This window comes from Condylura cristata, unplaced genomic scaffold (genome assembly GCF_000260355.1).
Source record: "Condylura cristata isolate star-nosed mole 26May11 unplaced genomic scaffold, ConCri1.0 scaffold00023, whole genome shotgun sequence".
Lineage (NCBI taxonomy): Eukaryota > Metazoa > Chordata > Mammalia > Eulipotyphla > Talpidae > Condylura > Condylura cristata.
This window is the reverse complement of record NW_004567124.1, coordinates 11,827,308-11,849,357: the sequence shown is the minus strand read 5'-3', so window position 1 is coordinate 11,849,357 and position 22,050 is coordinate 11,827,308. Positions and strand designations below refer to the sequence as shown.

Below are 22,050 nucleotides of genomic sequence, written 5' to 3'. Positions count from 1 at the left end.
AATAAAGAAATGGATCAATGGAACAATAGGTAGTCAGAAATAAATTATTGACTAGTAATAAAAATCAAGAGTCAAGATAATCAGGAATAACCAAAGTCTGGCTGCTGCTAAGGCTATGGCCCCAGCACAAAGATCCAAAGGAAGAAACAGAAAAAAGCTGGTTGGCCACAGACTACCAGGGATTGGAACTCAGCCAATCACTGTTGGTCTAACTTGCCTCCTAATTTGCATAGTGTTGCAAACTCTACTGGACTTGAACCCTAATTTGCATATGGAACCTAAGCAAGAACTATCTAGCCCTTTGTAAATAAGCTCTTCTTACCTCCCCTACCCCCACCCCATTTAGTTCAAGTGCCTTTAGGGTCTGCCATCTCCTTGATTGTGCTCCTAAATCTACAGATAAATGCCTATTCTTTGCTGTCCTTAGACCACGCTTCAGGGCCTCAGTTTTTTGGTTATTATTATAGATGTAAAATTACTATAGAATAAAGATGGCACTTCAAAACAGGATGAGGAATGCATTACTTAGAAAATTATTTTTAGAAACACTAAGTGCACATTTGGGAAAAGTTATATGCATCCCTCACACTAGAATAGTAAACTTCAGATGACATAAGAAGCTCAACTTTAAAAATACAAATCAGATCAAGGAAAAATATGCATATGGTTACATCATTTTTGGGTAAGACAATCTAAGAGAGAAAAAAGATCCACAGTTATTTTCAGTTCTGCAGTTGTTAGGAGCACTGGTTCTCAGATAACAGTTTTTGCACTGCAATCACCTGGAACCCTTGTGCTTATCAGCTTCCTGCACCTCCGCAAACCTGCTGAATCACCTCCCCACTTAGATCTGGTAACCTACCACATTTGGAGGTCTCTATTCTTTGATATCATACCTAAATTGGGGTGGGGAGGAGCAAGAGGACTCATGGTTACCAGGCATTATTAGCCAGACTATGGAGGACCACCCGCACCAGGAGAAATTCACACACAAAAGTTCCTTTTATGTAAGTCCCCTGGGAACTAGCTTTGTTTTTTGTTGTTTTTTTTTTTTTTAAATAGACATCAGCTATACTAAAATTCCATTTTATCCCTTTTTGCCCCCACAAGAAAAAATTCCCAAATCTTACAAGTTAAGTGGTTTGCTTAAGCATGGCAAAGACACAACCTGGTAAGTCTGCATTTGGAGTGATGCCAGATGATGGCATATCCCAGTCTTAAATATCCATTAACAGTGGCTCTCAACCCTGGCTGCTTTTAGGAAATCGCCCAGGAAACTTGGAAAAACAACACAGTAGTTGTGTTTTGAGTCCCACCCCAGAAAATGATTTCAACTAGTCTAGGATGGAGTCCAGGGACTGACTTTTTTTTTTTTTTTTTAAAGTTTCACGGGTACTTCTAAGCAAGTTGAAACTGTAACTGGGTGGTCCCTAGGAAAAGGGTTCCCTGCCCCACCCAGAAGGAGGGTGGAGCTGAGCAGAGAAAAAGGAGAGAAGAAAGGGAGAAGAGAAGAAGAGAATGAAGCAGGATGGAGAAGGAGCAGGAGACCTGAGGAAGCCACATGGAGCAGCAAGCACGTGATGAAGAAACCGGGCTTGTTTCCTGACCCTGGACTGGTTAAGGCAGATGTGGGTAAGAGACCTGTAGGGAGGTGACTATGGCAGTGTTTATATTGATTTTGATGTTGCTCTTTTCCTCCCAGATTTGTCTGGCCATTTCTGACCCTTTTCCATGGGTCCTGGCCAGAAGGTGCTTTAGTCTTGTGGCAGCTTTCAGGCCTTGCTTTGGGCCAGTCCCTTTTGGGTTGACTTTTGATGGGTAACTTCAGGTGTTTGATTTAGAAGTTATATTCTTTGTGTTCCATATTGTATACTCACTAATGAAAAGGGACTTTAATACAAAGTTTTATATGTTTTGTCTTGTTGCGGCAGATGGCAGAACCCACTTAGAGCAGGCAGGATTTTGGGGCTTCAGGGTTGTCCCTCTCTCCCCCTGTCCTGGAACAGATTTGCTTCCCTATAACAAAACCATCAGCTAATGTCCAGAAACAACCCCTGTTCTCCAAAATCCTGCCTCTTCATGCCATATAGGACCCTGATGTTTCAAAGACACATGGCAGAGACCATGATGTATGAAATAAGCACATTTCAAACATGGTGCAATAAACATATGGAAAAGCAGTCTGTCTGGGAAAGCTTTATCTGAGGGAATGAAATTCTGGTTGAGTCTACATCCAGAAAAAGACTTGAACAGGGAAAGAGGGTATGAGGGAGTCGGCATGGAATGGTTAATATATAGTCATGTATTTAGCATGCGTTTGAATAAGACTGTTTCCTCCAACCCTGGGGAAGGCAGAAAAGGGTGTTTTTCTCCTACTCCCAGTACCAATCTATCACAAAAAAAAAAAAAAAAAAAAAAGATCGGAAGAGCACACGTCTGAACTCCAGTCACTGCTCGACATCTCGTATGCCGTCTTCTGCAAAAAAAAAAAAAAAAAAAAGCTGAAGTGAACTCATTCTATTCAAAAAAATTCAAACTGCAATAAGCCTTCCTTAAATTTCCCAGTCAATTGGGGAGTAGAGTGATCAGAAACTCTGTACCCTATCCAAATTCAAAGAACAGTTCATTTCATTCTATGAACAGTTCACTTCATTCTATGCTTTTCTATTTTCTACCTCTACCTGAAGCTGATCAAGTATATGCCTGTTTTCTTGAAACATTCCTAATCTTACTCAATTGGTTACAATGTTAATGTCTTAACAGACAATATGTAACACAAAGAAAATCTGTTAGAAGCCTGGAGACAAATAATAAGGCTTTGCTGAAGTTTAGCCTCAGAGAACATGAACTTGTTAGAAAACTGCCAATGCACTAAGTGTATTAGGGATAGTTGCCTCCAACATTGAGGGGAAGCAGGAGAACCAGAAAGTAGGGTGTCTACTATAGAGCTTCAGCTGTGATAGGACTGTGGTAACTACAGTCTCAATGACTGAATTAGATTCATTTTACATGGCCTTGATATCAATGCATCCCTCCTAGAGAGAGAACATGAACTATTCCAACTTTTCTAAAAATAAAATTAAAATATAGACAAATAATGTGTTCTATTCAGTTCCCAGAAACAATGTGGAGTGGGAGGGTGAGAGGACAGGGCTGGTAGTGGTGACCTTCCTGCCTCCCCCTCAGGGTGGAACTTATCCACCACTGCTGTCTGGGTGACTCCTGACTCACCTTCACACCCTAGCTGGGGGATACACTGAGTCACAGTGTTATTAGGTTTACTCACTAAAAAAATTTTTGTAGAAGTACTGGCAGAAATGGTAAGAGTTCCAAGAACTGAGCAGAAATGAAAGAAGGGAGATAAATGTCAAAAGGATAAAGAGAAAGCAGATAAGGCACAGTGTGTCCCCAGGGGCCATATGCATTCTTCCAAGGGAAGGGTGCCTGATCTACCAGCTGCCACAAAACCCACTGCAAGTGCTGTGAGTGAACAGGAAGGGAGTGTACCAGAAGGTGAGCAAAGGGGAAGATGGGAAATTTTGAAGTATATGTACATCAGGCCCTCCCTGGTGGTGCAAGAGGTTAAGTCTCAGCCCTATAAAGCTATCCACAACCACTGCAGCACAAGATCAATCCCCCGCCAGGGAGCTGACCCACATGGGACAGCAGACCTCTCCTGCCTCAACCGCTGCTCCCCGCAGCAATGTGTTTCAGTGCATCTGCCTGTTCTGCCCCTACTCTGTCTCTGGTGAATCCTCTCACCACTGTCCTCACACACGCCCACACACACACACACACACACTGGGCCTTTACCCCAGTTCCTGGATGTATAAATAAGATAAATATTTTAAAATAAGATATATAAGTCCTTTCTGACATCAAGGGGCTTACGCTTATCCATGCAATAGATTCACACACCAACTGATAGCAATACAAGACTTTGCAATGTGGTTAAATACCAAATAACTGATGCTGGCTACAATTTGAAGAGGGAATGATCTCAGGGAGCTAAATGAAATGTTTCTAGGAAAAGTGCCTTTATTTTGGGCCTCACAGGATTCTGATAAATGGCAAGAAAGGAAAGGGAGTTTTCAGTCATGGAAAATTACCTGACCTAGGCCAAGTGGTCTGTTGTCGCTAGGTTCTGTCTGAGAGTTTTTGAGCCAGAGTGACAGGTGTAAAAGTGATTACCAGCAAGATGATTCTGGCAATGCTGTCCAGGGAATTGCACAGGAAAGGGAATGAAGATCACTGAAGAAACCCTTGTGCTGGTTCTAGGGTGAGACAATGCAATTCAAGCTATGAAAGGGAAAGGAGTGTGTCAGGCAACACCCTCACAGGACGTGGGGCCCACAGGAATCTGGAAGGTACAACTACAGACAAGATATTGATGTCTCCAGCCTAAAGATCTAGGGAACTTCTGTAAGAAAAACCAGCTGGAAGAAGTAAAGCACACTTTTCTCCAGCTCTCAGCAGTATGTTCTGGAGGTCCGGCTCTCTTCAATGTTCTTATCTATCCTCACTGCTCTGGGTCTCTCTCTCCCTTTTGAAGTCAGAAAATATGCCCTCAGCTTCTTTAGGCATAGAGGATATAATAGACTAGTTTATAATAAGGTTTTATAACTGACAAACAAGATACATTTTATCAGAACAATGCAGTGCCTCAGAGGGATCTCTAATGGTAGAAAGCTTGGCATCAACAAAAGCCACAGGGGAGACATTCTGGGTGGAGAACATTCTAAAGTTCTAAAGTAAGCTGTAGACAACCTCTCCCATGCATATATCTACTTCAAGGCAGCTGACTTCAGAATAGCCTGGAAGAAAACTTTCCCTCTATTCCCACTCCTGAGTATTGTCCTGTAATTTCTGTTTGAGTAGGATAATTAGAGATGATTGATTGGCTGCATCCCTGTCCTTGGAAGATGATGTCCTGAGGACAACCATTAGATTTCCTTTGGGGACATATTTGGGGTCAAGTTGCCTTGCTTGGACCACAGTGTTTCTGAGCAGTAGTGCTTTTTGCTGTCACCTGAGGACTTGTTAAAACGAAAATTCAAAATCAGTAGGTCTGGGGAGGGAGGAGCCTGAAGACCTTCACCTATAACATCCCCAGGAGATCCCTGTGGACCCATAACTTGAATAGGTTTATGTCTCAGAACAAACAGTTCCTTTCCACAGCAGACCTTAAATTTAAACCCTCCTCTGTCACTGTTCAGGTGGGTGACCTTCCGTAGGTCACCTAACTTATGTACTAGGTCTTCTGTCTGCAAACCAAGAAAAATAACAGCCACCTCAAATACTGGACTCAAATGCTCAAATGTGGGTTCTCAGTATTAATTCCAATAGCACATTCTCTTCTCAAAGGTGTGGGAAGCTACTAAATTCATAGAAGTATACTTTTCCCTCCCTCCAAAGCCCCTCTTCCACACCCCACAAAGGCTAGAGGGGGAAATATAGAAAATACAAAAAACACACACAAAAAAAAAAAAAGAAAGAAAGAAAGAAAAGAAAAGAAAATACAAAACATAGACCACAGGCAAAAGCCGGAGAAAGCACTGAAAATTCTTATGCAACCCTGCAAATCCACAAGCAGGTCCAAAAACAGTATTATTCTGTATTTATCTGGGTGATTTATAACCTTAAGATCTGTAACAGGGTGGTCCCTAGGAAAAAGGGAAGTTCCAGGTTCCCTGCCCCACCCAGAAGGAGGGTGGAGCTGAACAGAGAAAAAGGAGAGAAGAGAAGGAAATGAAGCAGGATGGAGAAGGAGGAGACCTGAGGTAGCCACATGGAGCAGCAAGCATGTGATGAAGAAATCGTGTCTGTTTCCTGACTGGTTAAGGCAGATGTGGGTGAGATACCTGTAGGGAGGTGACTATGGCAGTGTTTATATTGATTTTGATTTTGCTTTTTTCCTCCCAGATTTGTCTGGTCATTTCTGACCCTTTTCCATGGGTCCTGGCCAGAAGGTGCTTTAGTCTTGTGGCAGCTTTCAGGCCTTGCTTTGGGCCACTCCTTTTTGGGTTGACTTTTGCCCACAAGGGGATGGGTAACTTCAGGTATTTGATTTAGAATTTATATTCTTTGTGCTCCGTATTGTATATTCACTGTATTAAAGTCCCTTTTCATTAAAGTTTTATATGTTTTGTCTTGTTGCGGCAGATGACAGAACCCACTTAGAGCAGGCAGGTTTTTGGGGCTTTAGGGGTGCCCCTCTCCCCCTGTCCTCTAACAGATTTGCTGTCCTATAACAGATTTACTACTTGATTTCCCAGCTCTGAAATTCCCAAACTCCAATTTGCAGAGAAGGGAAGCATTTTTTTCCTACAGCAGCCATTATACTTAAAGTTAACCATAGGTATATTTAAGCTTCTGCAATGTTTGTATTTCTCTCAAAATTCACATTCTCCCTGCAGTGAAAGTTACTATCTGTTTATGCATTTTAATAGATATTTGATCTAAAATGTCTCATTTATACTGAACTTATAAAAATGCATTTCTACATGAACCAAAATTCTTTGTCATAGATGAAGAAACAAACCTCTATACTTCTAAATTTTCAAAAGCTTTTGTCAGGATAAATGTCAACATGCCTTCATATGCATTAATCTTTTAATCCCCAAAACTAAAGTATGTTAGCCAAGTAAACATTACTGCATAAATTTCAGGCTTTAAATTTTTGTTTGGATAGTGCACATAGTTTATTTTTTAATTCTCTCTCTTACTTTTTCCATCCTGTACATCCTGTATCCAGAAAAACAAAAACACCTCCTTAAAGAAACTTATCACTACAGGCTACTTTTCAAAAAAAAAAAAAAAAGGCAAAATTAAGAGCCATTCAAAAACCAAAGGAAATGCCAAAACACTGCTCAATGCAAATGAGGCTACTGGAATTTGTGTGCCACAGAATAAACAAAACAATTAAGCCATTAGCATGTCTCCTTTGAGACTATCTTGGCCTTTGGAGAGGAGCAAAACCAGATTCCACTGAGGCAGGTGAGTGAGTGGCTTAGTAGAACTAAGGGAAAGCAAAAGCAATCAATTCTCTTTAAGCCAGAGCAGATATAAACCTGGTCTGAAAATTTTAATTCTGAAGGTGGATATAGCTTAGGGGAAGCTTATCTGATAATATGATAGTGATCTTTTATCTCACCAAAAGCAGCCCAGCCACTCTCTGCTAGGGCAGGGTCACTCTCACTAGGGCAGGTGCCTTGAGAATTGGCTAGAACTGGATGGCTCTCCTTGCCAGGTGGGTGCCTGATTGGAAATGGGAACCCTTGGAGTTGGGGACCCTTGTGGGTCATGGTTTCAATTCTGCACCACCAACCATTGAGGGGACTGAAACTGAGTGGTGCTCAGGAAAAGGGGAGGTTCCAATTTCCCTGCCCCACCCAAAGGAAGGTGGAACTGGGCAGGGAGGAGCTGGAAAGGAGACTGAGGAAGAAGGAAGCAGGAAGGAGAGCAAGAAGGGGGCTGGAGGAAGCACATGGAGCAGAGACAGTGAAGAAGCTTCACTGGCTTCTTGGCCCTGGACTGGATGGAAGATGTGGGTGAAAGACCCATGGGGAGGTTAACTAGGGCAGTTTTTGTCTTGGCTGTGATTTTGCTCTTTTCCTCTCAGGCTTGTCTGGCCATTTCTGACCCTTTTCTTGGGTCCCCACTGGAAGGTACTTTAGACTCGTGGCGGGTTTTCGGGCCCTGCTTTTGGGCCAGTCCCTTTGGGGTAGACTTTTATCCACGAGGGGATGGGTTAACTTTGGGTGTTTGATTTGGAAACGATATTCTTTGTCATTTCTGTATGGCACGCTCGTTGTGTTACAGGGCACCCCAATTTGAATTATGTTGCCTGTCTGTGGGTCTTCACCGGTGCCCTTACGATTCAATGGTATTATGGACACACTCAAAAGGTTAAATAATGGATTTATTTATAAGGAGAAAGGTAAAGGAATACCCTAGAGAAAGAGGGAAAGAAACACAGGTTAACTAGGATGTCCTACCAGTTCTGCTGACTTGGATTCCACCAGCACCCTGAAAACCGACTGAGCGCCAAAACGATCAGCTGCGAACCACCAGGTCCCCCCAGAGCCCACATGTCCGGTTTTATCCCAACCTGGCTGCTCAGCTCCGCCCTCACGTCCCAGCATGCTGCTTCTTGTACTGACGGGATTTGGAGTTCCAGCATCTGGAGAGTGGCGCAGTCCATGAAACCTGTACCTGTTACAATTGTATTAAAGTTCCTTTCTATTAAAGGTCTATGTGTTTTGTTTTGATGTGATGGATGGGAGAACCTATTTAAAGTGGGCAGGTTTGGGGGCCCTGGGATGCTCCTCTCACTGCCCAGTTAACAGGGCCAACTGGGACTGGCTGCATGGCCTCAGGCCTTGACCTAGCCTCAGGTCTCAGCAGAAGGAAGGCTGGATGAGAAAGAGCCAGCCCACCCAGTGTGCCTTTGCCATTTTGACCTTCTGCAGGGGCTGAGCTGGACATGCTAATATCCTGTTCTATTAAAAGAAAACTTAAAAGGAAGCCCTAGTGGTTTTATCTGAGGGGGGCTATTTTTATCATTGAAAAACATTTCCAGTCTACAATTAGTTAACTGTCTACATTAATCTACCAACTCTCATCAATCACTCTTTCAGTGGAAACAGCCTTCTCCCACTGAGCTATACTGGAAAGTTTTTGGCCTAGTGGGAATATTTGGTTTAATTCAGCAAAGTAACCAATTCTACCACATGCCAGACATTGCACTTCATGATAAACATATGAAAAAAGGAGTGTGGCCCATGTCCTTTAGATTATAACCCACCCAGACAGCACAATAAATATTGCACGAGTTATCGTCACTCTAAAATTTGCCTTTCGTAGGCTAGAGTGCCCCTAATTTACTACGCGTCTCTCAATTCCTCCATTCCTGGTCTACCAGTCACTCAAAATTCCGCATTCAAAACATTTTAACTGGTACCTATTTTTCCAGAACTCACAAATTACCTAAACTTCCCTCCTGCTCACTTTGGAGGCCACTTCATTCACCTCCTGGAGAGCTTAGAACAGCTCACCCCGTACACCTGGAGCTGAGCATGGGAACACTCCCAAAAGCTCAGAAAGAACAATCCAATCTGCCCACAGTATTGGTGCAAGCATGCCAATAAAAGATTCCAAAAGGACAGTTTGTATGTGCGTGCCTGTGTATGGACTACAGGTGAATTTAAACATCTGAATTCAACCTACCCTCCCAAACCACATGCAATAAACAAGCGCATTGCTTCAAAATCCCATTTCAATACTCATAATTCCTTTCTCGATCTACTAAATCTGCCCACTTCTTAAACATACATCCTTGTGAAAATCACCGACAACAGAAACAGATTCTGTTTTCTGGGAGAACTATCTTTCTTTACAGATCCAAAACATGGGGGGGGGGGAGGTGTTTGCTGGTAACTGTCCTGACTTCTGCCCTATGAATAAAAAAGAGCCCTGAAGATGAGCAGACAGCATCCTCCTGCCTTGCACCAATGAGCATTCTCAACTTTCAGATGCCCTCTTTATGCATCTTTATCTGTCACTGTACCTTCTCTGTCACTATTCCATCTCGGCAAATGGCAAGCTGAATGAAGTGAAGAGTGACACCTACATCAGACAACTTCTTCATTGCCACTAAGGCTCTGGTGATATCTGAATCACGGGTGCTTTCACTGATTCATTCTCCCCTGGTCCATTCCATTAGCAAAGTAACCCTGAGCAGCTGTTCACTGGAGGGAATTATAAGTGTGCCTCAGTGTTGGCAGAGGTGCTGGCAGTTCTGTGGTTTCCTTTAGTGCCTCACAATCAAAACTAGGAAGTAGTTTTAAGGAACTCACACACATCAGAAGGAAGTATAAGCATTTTCCCCTAGGAAGTTTAAAAATAGTATACTATCAACCTAGTGTTACAAGTCACAAAGTGAGGGAGAGAGAGGGTGGGACACAAAGATGAACAAGAAAAGGAAGGCTCCACCTGAAAAGAAAGTCATCTGAAGGGAAAGTAAATGCTCATAAACAATCACAAGATAACTGCAAGTAAGCTAAGAGAAGGGGATTCAAGGGGAGATGAATTCTAACCATGAAAGTCAAGAAGATAGAACTGGCACCAGGTAATGAGATCATGGGATGTCAACGGTGAGAACATCCAGGTCTGGAAGGGGCACAGCAAGTGTTTGAACTTGGCCAGACCATCTTGGTGAGACACAGCAAAAAGTTGGGTACAAGTCAGAGAGAGCTGGCAGGTGGTATACACCTTATATTGAGAGCATTCAAACACACCTCTGCCAACTGACACTTGACACAACTGTAAATATGAAGACTGATTCATAGCCCTAAAGATGTCAGTATCAGTTATCAGTCTCTGGAGAGAACAGCAGACAATTCTTAACACGGGGGCTCTCCATTCTCACTGGACAGTGCTCCAGGACACAAGGAAGGAGACGGAGCTCCCAAGCTCCCCTGCTCCCCTTCCTTGGCAGTCTTCACCAGGTGTCCTCCTGAGCAGGTGCAAGTATGTGTCCTGCCTTCTCTAGCTCTCCAATTTCATGCCTCCCACATCCCAAGGCCAAGAGACCTGGTGAGGAAACATAATGCTAGATAGCTGGAGGGTGTGGTTGGGGCTTGGTGTCAGGGATAAGAGCCATAAGGAAAAAGCTACCATGGTTTTTTCTACACCCCGAATCCTAGTCCTAATAATGGAATCAGAGCACAAAAGGTTGTGTAGTGCAGTTACTAGAGACCAGCCATTTTCTTCTTATTACGTGTCCTCAAATAATGTTAAGTAAGAATTAATTTTATAATTAATAAGAGTAAATCCTCACCAGGGAATTAATGAGCTTTCAATTACTTACACAAAGTCAAAATCTTTGATTCATATTTGAAGGCTGTAGTGCATGTACCTATTTCTCAAGTGGCCATAGGTTAATAATGAGAAAACATAAGCCCAACACTGACTATTTTATGCTTTATTAGTACTACTCTGAAAAAAACCAATACACACTATTACCTCATGGTAACACTGTTTCGGTGTTTCTTGAAGTGTTACAAAAATTACTTTAACTTGGCCCTCCCTGGTGGCACAGCGGGTTAAAACACAGCACTATGAAGCTTAAGTCACTTCCACATGAGTTCGATCCCCGCCTGCCCTGGAGAAGATCCACATGGCGCGGCAGACCTCTCCTGACCCGCCTGCTGCTCCCCTCAGCAGTGTACTTTGTCGATCTGCCTGTTCTGCTCCCCACTCTGTCTCTGGTGAAGCCTCTCACCCTCCGCATCTCTGGCCTGTACCCCAGTGCTGTATGAATAAATAAATCTTTTTAAAAAATTACTTTAACTTACCACTTTTAATCTTCCCTCTAATGCCTAACTATGCTGACTATGTTTGATTTTCAAACATCTTCTATAAAAGCAGATTCAGGATCAAGATCCCTGGACTATGGGTCAAAAGACTGGCATTGTAGAAACTTCTTTTAACTTGCCAGAGTAATATTGTTCAAGCGACTTAAATCTCTGGACCTTAGAGGGTGATTTGGGGAGCCGTGGACTACTTTCAGAAATTTATTCATCTTCTTGCTAGGAAAATATGCCCATATAGCCAAGACACAATTTCAACATAATTTCATAGGCTGTACCCTACGCCTAATAGTCGCTATAATATTTTTCATCTTGACATTTTATGTTTAGAATTATCAATTTTTTTTTTAAAGATTTATGGATTTATGCATACAGAGCTGGGGTACAGGCCAGAGGTGCAAGGGCGGTGAGAGGATTTACCAGAGACAGAGTGGGGAGCAGAACAGGCAGATCGACAAAGCATACTGCTGAGGGGAGCAGTGGGCGGGCCAGGAGAGGTCTGCCTCGCGCAGTGTGGTCACCTCCCAGGAAGGTGAGGATAGAATTCATGCTGAAGTGGCTTTAGCTTCTTAGTGCTGTGCTCTAACCAGCTGTGCCACCAGGGAGGGCCCTACCTGATCATTTTAAAGAGAAATTCTACTTATTCAGTCATCACCATAACACAGTTCTGTATGAAATGGAATATAGACATATCGATCATAGAGGTAGTTCCTGAATAGAACTTGAGGTGAGAACAGTAGGTGCGGCAGTCTAGACTATGGACACCAACTATCTGGACACTGTCAGAAATTGCTGTGGGCGAGACAGGGCAAAGTTTTAAGCAAGATGCCTCGTAATTAAAGACGCCTAGATTATTCTGTAAAAAGAAAATTCCTGCTAGTTAAAGTGAAAATAAAGCTACTTGTTTTGGTTCTCTGAGACACACTCCTTCCTTCAATCCAAAGAATAGTTAGTACTGAGTAAGATTTGTTTTATCTAAAAGTCAATGTAATATAGAGATAGGATGAAATGATATTATGTATCATTTCTAATACAGACATAAGATACAATAGAGAGGATTTGCCTCAAAATAAATGAATTTAGAAAACTATGTGTCAACTGGACAACCTCAATAAATTCCTAGAAATATACAACCTATAAGACTGAACCATCAAGAAACAGAAAATCTGAACAAACACGTAAAGAAATTGAAGTAGTAATTAAAACCTCTCAAACAAAAATTGTGCCACTGGCAAAGCTGCTTTTTCTTTAAAGAAGACTCTCCCCAAAACAGAAGGTTATTTTATCCAAACTCATTTTACAAGGCCAGTTTACCCTGATATAAGTCATACAAGGATGCCACAAGAAAATTATAGCCAAAATCCCAGATGGCCATAGATGCAACTATCTTTAAGAAAGTACTATCAAATTTAATTCAGCAATATATTAAAAGGACTATAGAGCATGTATTGGCACTTATTCCCAGGAGGCAAGAATGGTTCAACATCCACAAAGCAATCAACACCATACACCACGTTAACAAAATGGAAAAAACAAGAATGGCCTTGAGTTGTCAAGTGTTAAAATTGGGGAGTGAATTTTCTCCCACTGTATAGTTTTTAATTTTCTGTTTAAAACACAAAGTCAAATTCATAGTTTAGCTTATGCCCCAAACTCAAAAGAAACATTAAGTTAATCCTTCTCAATTTACATCTTATTGAGAAGCCCACAGATAGCATAGTCTGTGCCTCACAGAATATGGACAAGACACAGTTATTTTGGGGACCATCCTCCGGTCCAAAAGACAAGACTTTCAACCAAGAAAAAAATGTAATTTTGTGTAATTATGTGAAGATCTCTTCCTTTACAGAGATAGTTCAATGCCAGCAAAATCAGCAGAGACTAGTACATCCCACTTGTTTCAAACAATGATATTCCACCATCTAACAGGCGGTCTAGTCCAGTCTAGTTTAGCATGATTCATTGCTCTTAGACTTAGTGTAAAATTGTTAATTGTTTTCACAAAGTATCTTAACAGAAATTTATTGTTCTCCTTGATAGGTTTGCCTCTACTGTTCTTCCCCAACAAAAATAGCAATTTAGAAATCATACTGAATGTCTGTAATACAAAAAAATGACAGTTCCAATTCCTTGTACTTAGAAAACAACAGCACACATGCCAGAAAGGAAGGGGATATCTTTATTTTATTGTACACAGGAGTTCAGAGGGTCAGATTTGTCACTGAATCTATTCCTGCCTCTATGTATTCACTTAATTAAAGTGCAAGAAAAGGTTGAGATGGGTGTGAGGGGCTGTCTCTGACTAGAGATCATTTTCTCACACCATTCTGGGTGAGGTCTCATGACTTGCTTTAGCCAATGGGACAGCAAGCAAGAAGAAATTTAAAAACTACGTACTTGGGCTTGCACACTCTCTTACTGTTCTCAGAAACCTTGTGACCACTGCTATGTAAACAAGCCAGGAATGGTAAGTATTTACTATTTAAGCCACCAAGTTTGTCATTAGTTCCATCAAGAACTATGCTACACAGTAAGTTAAGAAAAGGTGACTATGGGTGTCTCCCTGGTGGTGCAGTTAAGAAAAGGTGACTGAGAAGGGTCTCCCTGATGGCGCAGGGGTTAAGTCTGGAGCTATCAAGCTATTCACAGCCACTGCAGCAGGAGTTTAATTCCAGACAGGGAGCTGACCCACATGGAGCTGCTGCAGACCTCTCCTGACTTGCCTGCTGCTCCCCTCATCAGGGTATTTCAATAGATCTGCCTGTACTGCTCCCCACTGTGTCTCTGGTGAAGCCTTTCCCATCCCAGCACCCTCTGGCTTGCACCCCAGTTCTTGTATACATACATCTTTTTTTTTAAAGATTTGTGAATGCAGAACTGGGGTACAGGCCAGAGGCTCAGGGGTGGCAAGAGGCTTCACCAGGGACACAGTGGGGAGCAAGCAGATCAGGCAGATGGACGAAGCACATTGCTGTGGGGAGCAGTGGGCGGGTCAGGAGAGGTCTGCCACACCATGAGGCATGAGGTCACCTCCGGGGCAGGCGAGAATTGAACTTATGTGGAAGTGGCTTTAGCTTCTCAGTGCTGTGCTTTAACCAGCTGTGCCACCAGGGAGGGCCCATAAATAAATCTTTTAAAATAACCTGACAGATCTAAATATTGATCACACTCAATAATATTCACCTCAAGATAATGTTTGCTACACGTCTTAGAATGTTATCAAATGGAGTCTGAGGAGCCTCCTGGAAGTATATGAAACTGTGTGTGTTTCTTCTTAATTGGAAAGATATTACAACCACAGAATAATACATACATGCATTCATGCATACATGAATATATATCCAGATAATAGATTTAGAAAACCTAAAATTTGGTTTTTGGTTTTCTGTTTCTAACATATTTTAAGATACCCACAAATACAAAAAAAATCTGATAAACCTATAGAGAAAGGGGAAATTGCCATTGTTTTTCATACATAATTCTTCATTGAGCATTCCCAAATTTTGGAGGAAGCTGTTTACACTTTTAATCGACTAAATACTACGATGTTTAAATATAAAATTTCCAATAACTATTTGGGATACTAAAAACAACCCTATTTTTTTTTATACCACTGCTGAAATATGCTTAGAATCAGACAGTACTGCCCAAGTCATTCTATCAAAAGTAATATCACTGAATTGCTGTCAGCATTAAAATTTGGGTTATGGCAATTAAACTAACAGGCTAATAATGTTATCTTCCAATTTGTTTTCTGTCATGTATATAAGAGCCAGGTTTCTTGTGGCTATCACATTTTCCATTAGTTTTAACCTAATTGAGATCCGAGTGCTTTCTTCTCTCTCCTAAGAGATTTTCTTTACTTTTATGTTTGTCCCAGTATAATGTCGTCTAATCCCCAAATGCTGTGATATGCAAAGTCCCAGAACAACGAAATTAAAACCAAGGCCCTTACTATTCCTAACAATGACCTTAGTTCTAAATTATTCCACTCCAGTATTACTGAATAAAGTTGATTAAGAGCAATGTTTTGTTTTGTTTTGTTTTTTTAACTGGTGATGCCATCCCTGGGAAATCATAATGAAGTATTATATAGATACTTAAACTCAAAGGTCAAATTCAGAATTTATTCAATTGTTTTCAAAAAGAGCATGAAGTTAACAGACCAGGCTCATTATATACAATTTGGAGGGTCCCAAACAAATCTCACTACACTGTGGTTTTCTTAAAATGTAAAATGGCAACAGAAACATCATTGGTATGAGAAAGAAATGACCCATATGAAAGTATCTTGTTATTTCTCCACTAAACTGTGCACTTCCCATAAGCAGAGACAATGTTTAGTTCATCTGTGTTCTCCCAGGGATTGGCACATGATTGCATAAGAATTCCTCCGTATCAGGCATGTGTGCCAACCTTCACAACTGCTGTGTCTTCTCCACTATGGGATTCAAAGTTGCCCCTCTCTAGCCACTGAGGATTCCCAACAAGACCATGCATATTTGCCAAATTGGAATCATAGGCCTGAGCACTCACAAATGCCACAAGTTATATGTCTAACACCATGATTAGGAAGAGCAGGAACTGCACTCAGTTTGGTGCCAAATTTTGAGAGAGTGGTTTACTCCGAGTCTGCCTGTTCTGCGCCAGACCATACACTAGAGGGGCTGTAGGGAGGGACTCACACTGCTGCAGAGATCTAAATTGTGACTCAAGTTGGGCAGCCGAACTCCATGGGATTCTAATACCTGCACCAAAATATGGGAAATTGTTTCCCAAGAAATAGGATTTACAAGTGGGGAATTGCAGAGTACAAACTGTGTAGTTGCCCTATCATTACAACCACATCAATACCACATCAAAACAATGTGTTTGGATAGACTGGATGGAAACCCAAAGAGGAAAATAACTACTGATAAGGCCGTGGAATTATGAATAAACTCAATGTATTCCTTAAACCATCTTTTAAAGTTGACACAGTAATGAATCAGAAATAAATAACAACTTTCCATCATAAGACTTTCTCAAAGGGGCCCAGAAGAAAAGCTCGACCCAGGAAATAGACTCTAATCCACCACACTGGTTTACTGGAGAAAGTCTTTATTAGGTTGAGATCAGACAACCTAGATCTGGTGCCAGCTCAGCCAAAGTGTAGCTCTGAGACTTTAAAAGTCACTTAGCCCCTCAGGACCATTCTGTGAAGTGAGGCAAAAGAAGTCTTAAGTTTTGTTCTAGGCTTTCTACAATGTCGATACAGTTATAAAGTACCAACTGTTAAAACACAGAAGAGTCATATGGCCCTTTCAGAGTAGTTTTTAAAACTTATTCCTAGAAAAGCCACCTTCTCTTTTGCCTCCAGAGCCGGTTCACCCCGATTCTGCTCATCTTCATTGAGGCCATTTTTTCCTCCTTTGAGGCATGGTGTACCTTGGGCAACAGCTGAGAGGTAAGAAATCTGGTGAGTAAGATGCGTGCTTAGACTGGACACTGATATTTTGGGTAATAAAGGGAGGCAAAAAATAATTTTTTCTTAAATGATTTCAGAATTGCTTTGAACGATGGTAGTGAGAGCCATCATCCATAGGGGCAAGTCAGAAGGGAGGGCTCACTTCACCTGGATGTAATGTTACTTTCTATAGTTCCTCAAGGTCACTGTTTTAGTGGTGACTCTCAGGGCTCTACTTTCCCCAAGTATGGCCGTCACAGGTGAAAAAAGAGCACTTCACTAGAATGACCTTAAACCTTTCATCTCTGCCAAAAAGAGCTCTGAAGTTGAAATTCAAAACACAATTTGTATATCATCATTACAGAATGTGCTTATAAGGCTGATGTGTTTATTTTTAATACCTTTAGCATTTAATTTTTAACCCCTTGTTTTCTTTGTAAATGTTAAGTCCCAGCAGCAGGGTAAATAGAAAATGGACCTTCCTAGTGGCTCAAGGAGTTAAAAGCACAGCACTGTGAAGATATTGGCAGCCACTGCAGCATGAGTTTGATCCCCAACCAGGCAACTGACCCATATGGTGCAGCAGACGTCACCTATCTCACCCGCTGCTCCTCTCAACAGTGTATGCCAGTCAATCAGCCTGTTCTGTTTCCCTCTCTCTCTGGTGAATCATCTCACCTACCCACCCCCATACCTCTGGCCTGTTGCCCCAATTCTTCGATATATAAATAAATCTTTAAAAAACAAAAAGAAATGGAAAATGAAAAGCTCATCATTGAGGAACTCATTTGAATCATATTACTGATAAAAACAAAGTTGCTGCATCTTTGTAAAAATAATAGTAAGATGACTCAAACTTGAAAAATCGTGACTGTACATAGTATCTATACACCCCATTATGAAGCTCACAATATCTTACATTTTTGTAGGGTTTGAAAATGAGCCTGCTTTTAAAAGCTGATGAAAAAGGGCCTTCACCCCTCCCTGGTGGCACAGCAGGTTAGAGCACAGCACTAAGAAGCTAAAGCCACTTCTGCATGAGTTCGATCCCCTCCTGCTCTGGAGGTGCTCCCACATGGCGAGGCAGACCTCTGCTCCCCTCAGCAGTGTACTTTGTCAGTCGGCCTGTTCTGCTCCCCCACTCTGTCTCTGGTGAATCCTCTCACCACCCCTGCACTTCTGGCCTGTACCCCAGTTCTGTATACATAAATAAATCTTTAAAAAAAAAAAGGGGACTTCACAAGTTTTTAACCAAATAAAGAGACCCAGTCCACTCCTCATCAGGAAATGCAAAGTATTACATGTTCTCCCTTTCACTTGGTCACACATGACCACATGACACTAAGTATATGAGCAAAAAATTAAATTCCAAGTCATATTCACCAAAATGTTGACTGTTGCCCATTATCAGGCCCCAAGAACAACAATCCTTGAAACAGATCTCAAATTCATGAGACTCAACTGAGAAAGGAGAAATAAATGAAGTCCAAATGCAATATTGTTCTGGGGGTAGGGGTGAGCATGAAGGAGAAAAGTTTAGTGGTAAGAAAATTAATACCTCACCACTCACAGATCTACACTGGTATTTAATACTCTGAGTAGTAGCAGATGGGTACAGATTTCCTCTGTTTAATAGCTTAGAGATTCCATGGGCTGAAAGTACCAGGCAACTCCCTCTCAAGGAAAAGGTAGGAAGGTGTGGGTGTATCAGTGAAAATCTACCACCACTCCCTCCCGGTTATGTAGCTAAGGGTTAGACAGTCCTAGAAGGAAGCACTGTAATTCACGGGACGCCATTTTGAGATTGACAACAGAGTGGTTGCAAACAACTGACCTATAGGTGTTTGTTCAACAACCACAACACTTTAAAAGGAACGGCTGACTGGACATAAAAACCTAGATTTCCATCTTCTCTTGAAAAGTTAGGTAATAGGGTTGATGTACCCATAGGACAAAGGTCAAGTAATGACACCTTTTCAGATGGAACTCTCTAGAAGTCAGTCTAATTATATCATGACCTTTGCAGATAATTGAGTTTACAAACACCAAAAGGGAAAATCCCCAGGAAAACTAAAAGACGTGGCTTCAACTTCTGCAACTGTCTGCTTCCTCCACTTCTCTATCCATCCACTGCCCCTGGCTTCCTTCCTTTCCCTGGGCTAGTAAAGTATTTCTCACTAGGTTGGCCAGATGCCTATGCCCCCTAGGTAATGTTCTGATCTCCAGCTGTTGCCCTCATGCTCTGTCTGTGTCAAAACCTTTCTGTACATGCATGCCTTTCCTTTCTGTTTTGGTTTTGTATTGTGTTTTGGGCAGGAGTCTTACTAGCAATCTGATAAACTAATCAACAGGAATAGAATCATTTACTTTCCCTTAAAACATCTGAAGTGGATTTCAGATTCAATATAACATGCACTCATGTAACTTACAGTCAGTCAACCACCTGATTTCCAAGTTCATAAGTCCACTCCTTTGTAATTATATGTGTACTATCTGCAACTGACTAACAGTAAGGAAAAAAATCATCTGGAACATATTCTGAAGGGATGGCCAAATCAGAATAAGTACTTCAAGATACCTAACTCACAGAACTGAATGAGCTATAGATTAGACAGTCCAAACCGGACATGGCCACAAAAGGAAAATGTATTTTGTGGATAATAAAACCAGATTCTATAAAAAAAACCTTAGGTGTGTATTATTAATTAAAATCAAAGGAGGTTAGGACCGTCCCTGGTGGCGCAGCAGGTTAAAGCACTGCACTAAGAAGCTAAAGCCACTTCAGCGTATGAGTTCAATCCCTGCCAGCCCCGGAGGTGTGACCCACATGGCACAGTAGATTTCTCCTGACCAGCCCACTGCTCCCCTCAGCCTGTTCTGCTCCCCACTCTGTCTTTGGTGAATCCTCTCACCGCTCCACACGTCTGGCCTGTACCCCAGTTCTGCAAACATAAATAAATAAATCTTCAAAAAAAAAAAAATCAAAGGAGGTTATATGCCCTCCTAACCTAAGTACACTAAATGATAAAGATGTTCAGGTTTCTCCCCTCCCACCCCCCACCTCTTCAAGTCTCCTAAGGAAAAAAGGTATAAATTACTATTGCCTGCCAGGTAGTGTTCTTGGTTTTCCAAAGACGGAGAAAGGTAGCCTAGAGTGAGTCTTCAGGAAGACATTAGGTGAACTATAAACTGTCTTTTGTATTCATGCGTCAGAAAATGGCAATCTTTCGTATGAGTCACAACTGAGTGAGCCTTAGTATGGCCTGGGGTACAGGTGGGGAGACTTCCTGATGAACTACCAAACTTCTGAAAAGATACCACACCAGAGGTTGGGTGGGGAGAGAGGAATCACAGTACAGGTGTTCTCCATAGAGTTAAGTCAGAGGTCTGATTAATTATGCTCTCTGTTAACTCAGCCTTGAGTCGGCCACTGAAGGCAATACCCCTTGTCTTCCTGTTTCAAGCAGCTTAGGGATACAGCTGGGCTGAACCAGACAATGCTAGGCACAAAATGCAGCCTCCTTTAGCTTGAAAGGGTCTTATACAATCATAGGTTCTGATTATTTAAAATTCTGGTATTTTATTTAGAAGCAACTTCACAAAACTAATGGACAATGTTTGGAGTCTGTGAAGAAATGATTCTTTTCATTTTTGCTAAATGGCTCTAGATCCAGCCCATCTCTAATTTCAAGAGAGCCAGCTGTTTCAACTTTTCTGTCAGGGAACTATGGCCTGAGCAACCGTATTGGCTACTCCGAATCTCCTGGCGGCCCACAACACGGCCATCTGTTCTGCTGGCAGTGAACCCATCAATAGGTAAGCCACATCCTGGCCTCCAATGACACACAACACAGCTCTGGAAAGCCGTCTATTGGGTAGGTAGGCACGCCTCCCCTGCACCCATTTATGACCCCATTTATGACCAGCCATAAGCTACAGGATTGAACTGCGCGTGACATTTTTGATTTCTCACAGCAAAAAAAAATAAAGGCATCCTAGACTACTTTTTAGTCTGCCCAGTATGAAAAATGAGACTAAGAAGTTAACTTTCTTCAACTACCACTCAAATATTCCAACTCAATAAGATTCTTTAAGCTCTTGATATAAATGCTTTTTTTTCCCAGAAATATTGAACCATGGAAAATAATTACAGCAATATAAAATACTAGACTATCACATTGCCAAAGTTCAACTGGCCAATTAGGCAGTGGCCCAGTTAGGTAGTTCCACCCAAACACACTCAGCATAAGAAAATAGTTCCCTACAGAGGTTCCAAAAATAAGGTGGGTAGAGTAACTTCTTAAACCCCAAAACTAAAAGAGGAAATTTACAGATCAAGAGTCCTCTTGGCTGCAAAGGTGACATAAGTTTAGACTCTTCAGAAACGAAAACCTCAGGTCCAGGATGCCCTTTTAAAAGGTGCTGTGTTTGCTGGTAATCATTGTTTTGACTGAACATAGCTGTGGGTTAAGGGCGGCTTCTAAATTTTGTATGCTGGTTCAGATGGGCCTTTGCCTCTGCTCAGTTTCCCTCGGGCTGGCCAAGTGGGATAAAGATTTCTAGATCAGTGCAGTAATGGTTATCACTGTGACCCAGCTCCACTTGCAGTCCTTAGAAGCCACCAAACCAACCTGAAGAGGACCAGTTCATCCACCTAAGCAGGCTTGAAAAGCAGCAAGTGTGGAAACTATGAAGCCTTGTAGCACAATTTTTTTTTTCTGATGAGACTGCCAATCTCTTCCAAACAGAGTCCTTGCTTTTGTGCTTCGGAAAGAAAAGTACACCACACCAGAGCCCCAGGGATGCGGCTAAGGTTATTGGGGGGCAGGGGCGCTGGGGCGGGGAAGCTGCAGTGGAGGAAAAGTCAGACAAGAGCCCGTGCAAACACCAGCCACTTCCACATGTTCCCAAAATGCCAAAGGAAAAAGAACAAAAAACTTGACTTCCTCCCATGCGAGCCGCTCACTGTACACCTCGCACTTGGGGAGGGGTGGGGGTGTTTACTCGGCCTTTTCCTCACCAAGACCCCACCGGGCCGCGCCAGGTCTAGGCCAGCGTGGCGCCAGGTTGCGCCAGGTCGCTGTCGCTCGCAGCAGCCTGCCCACCGCCAGGTGCTCGCTCTACCTGGCGCCCCCGCCGGCCTTTGTGCGGCCAGCGCCGCCCCCGCCTACATGCGGGTTCCAGATGGGACAGCTGCGGGCTCTGGCCGGGCGGCGACCCGCCCGTCCTGCT

At 42.3% G+C, this 22,050-nt stretch overlaps 1 protein-coding gene across 1 annotated transcript in view; it reads right to left on the bottom strand.

The window, feature by feature from the left end:
* MYO1E (myosin IE) overlaps nt 1-22,050 on the bottom strand; it is a 193,963-nt gene that overhangs the window by 171,018 nt on the left and 895 nt on the right. The window lies entirely within an intron of this gene.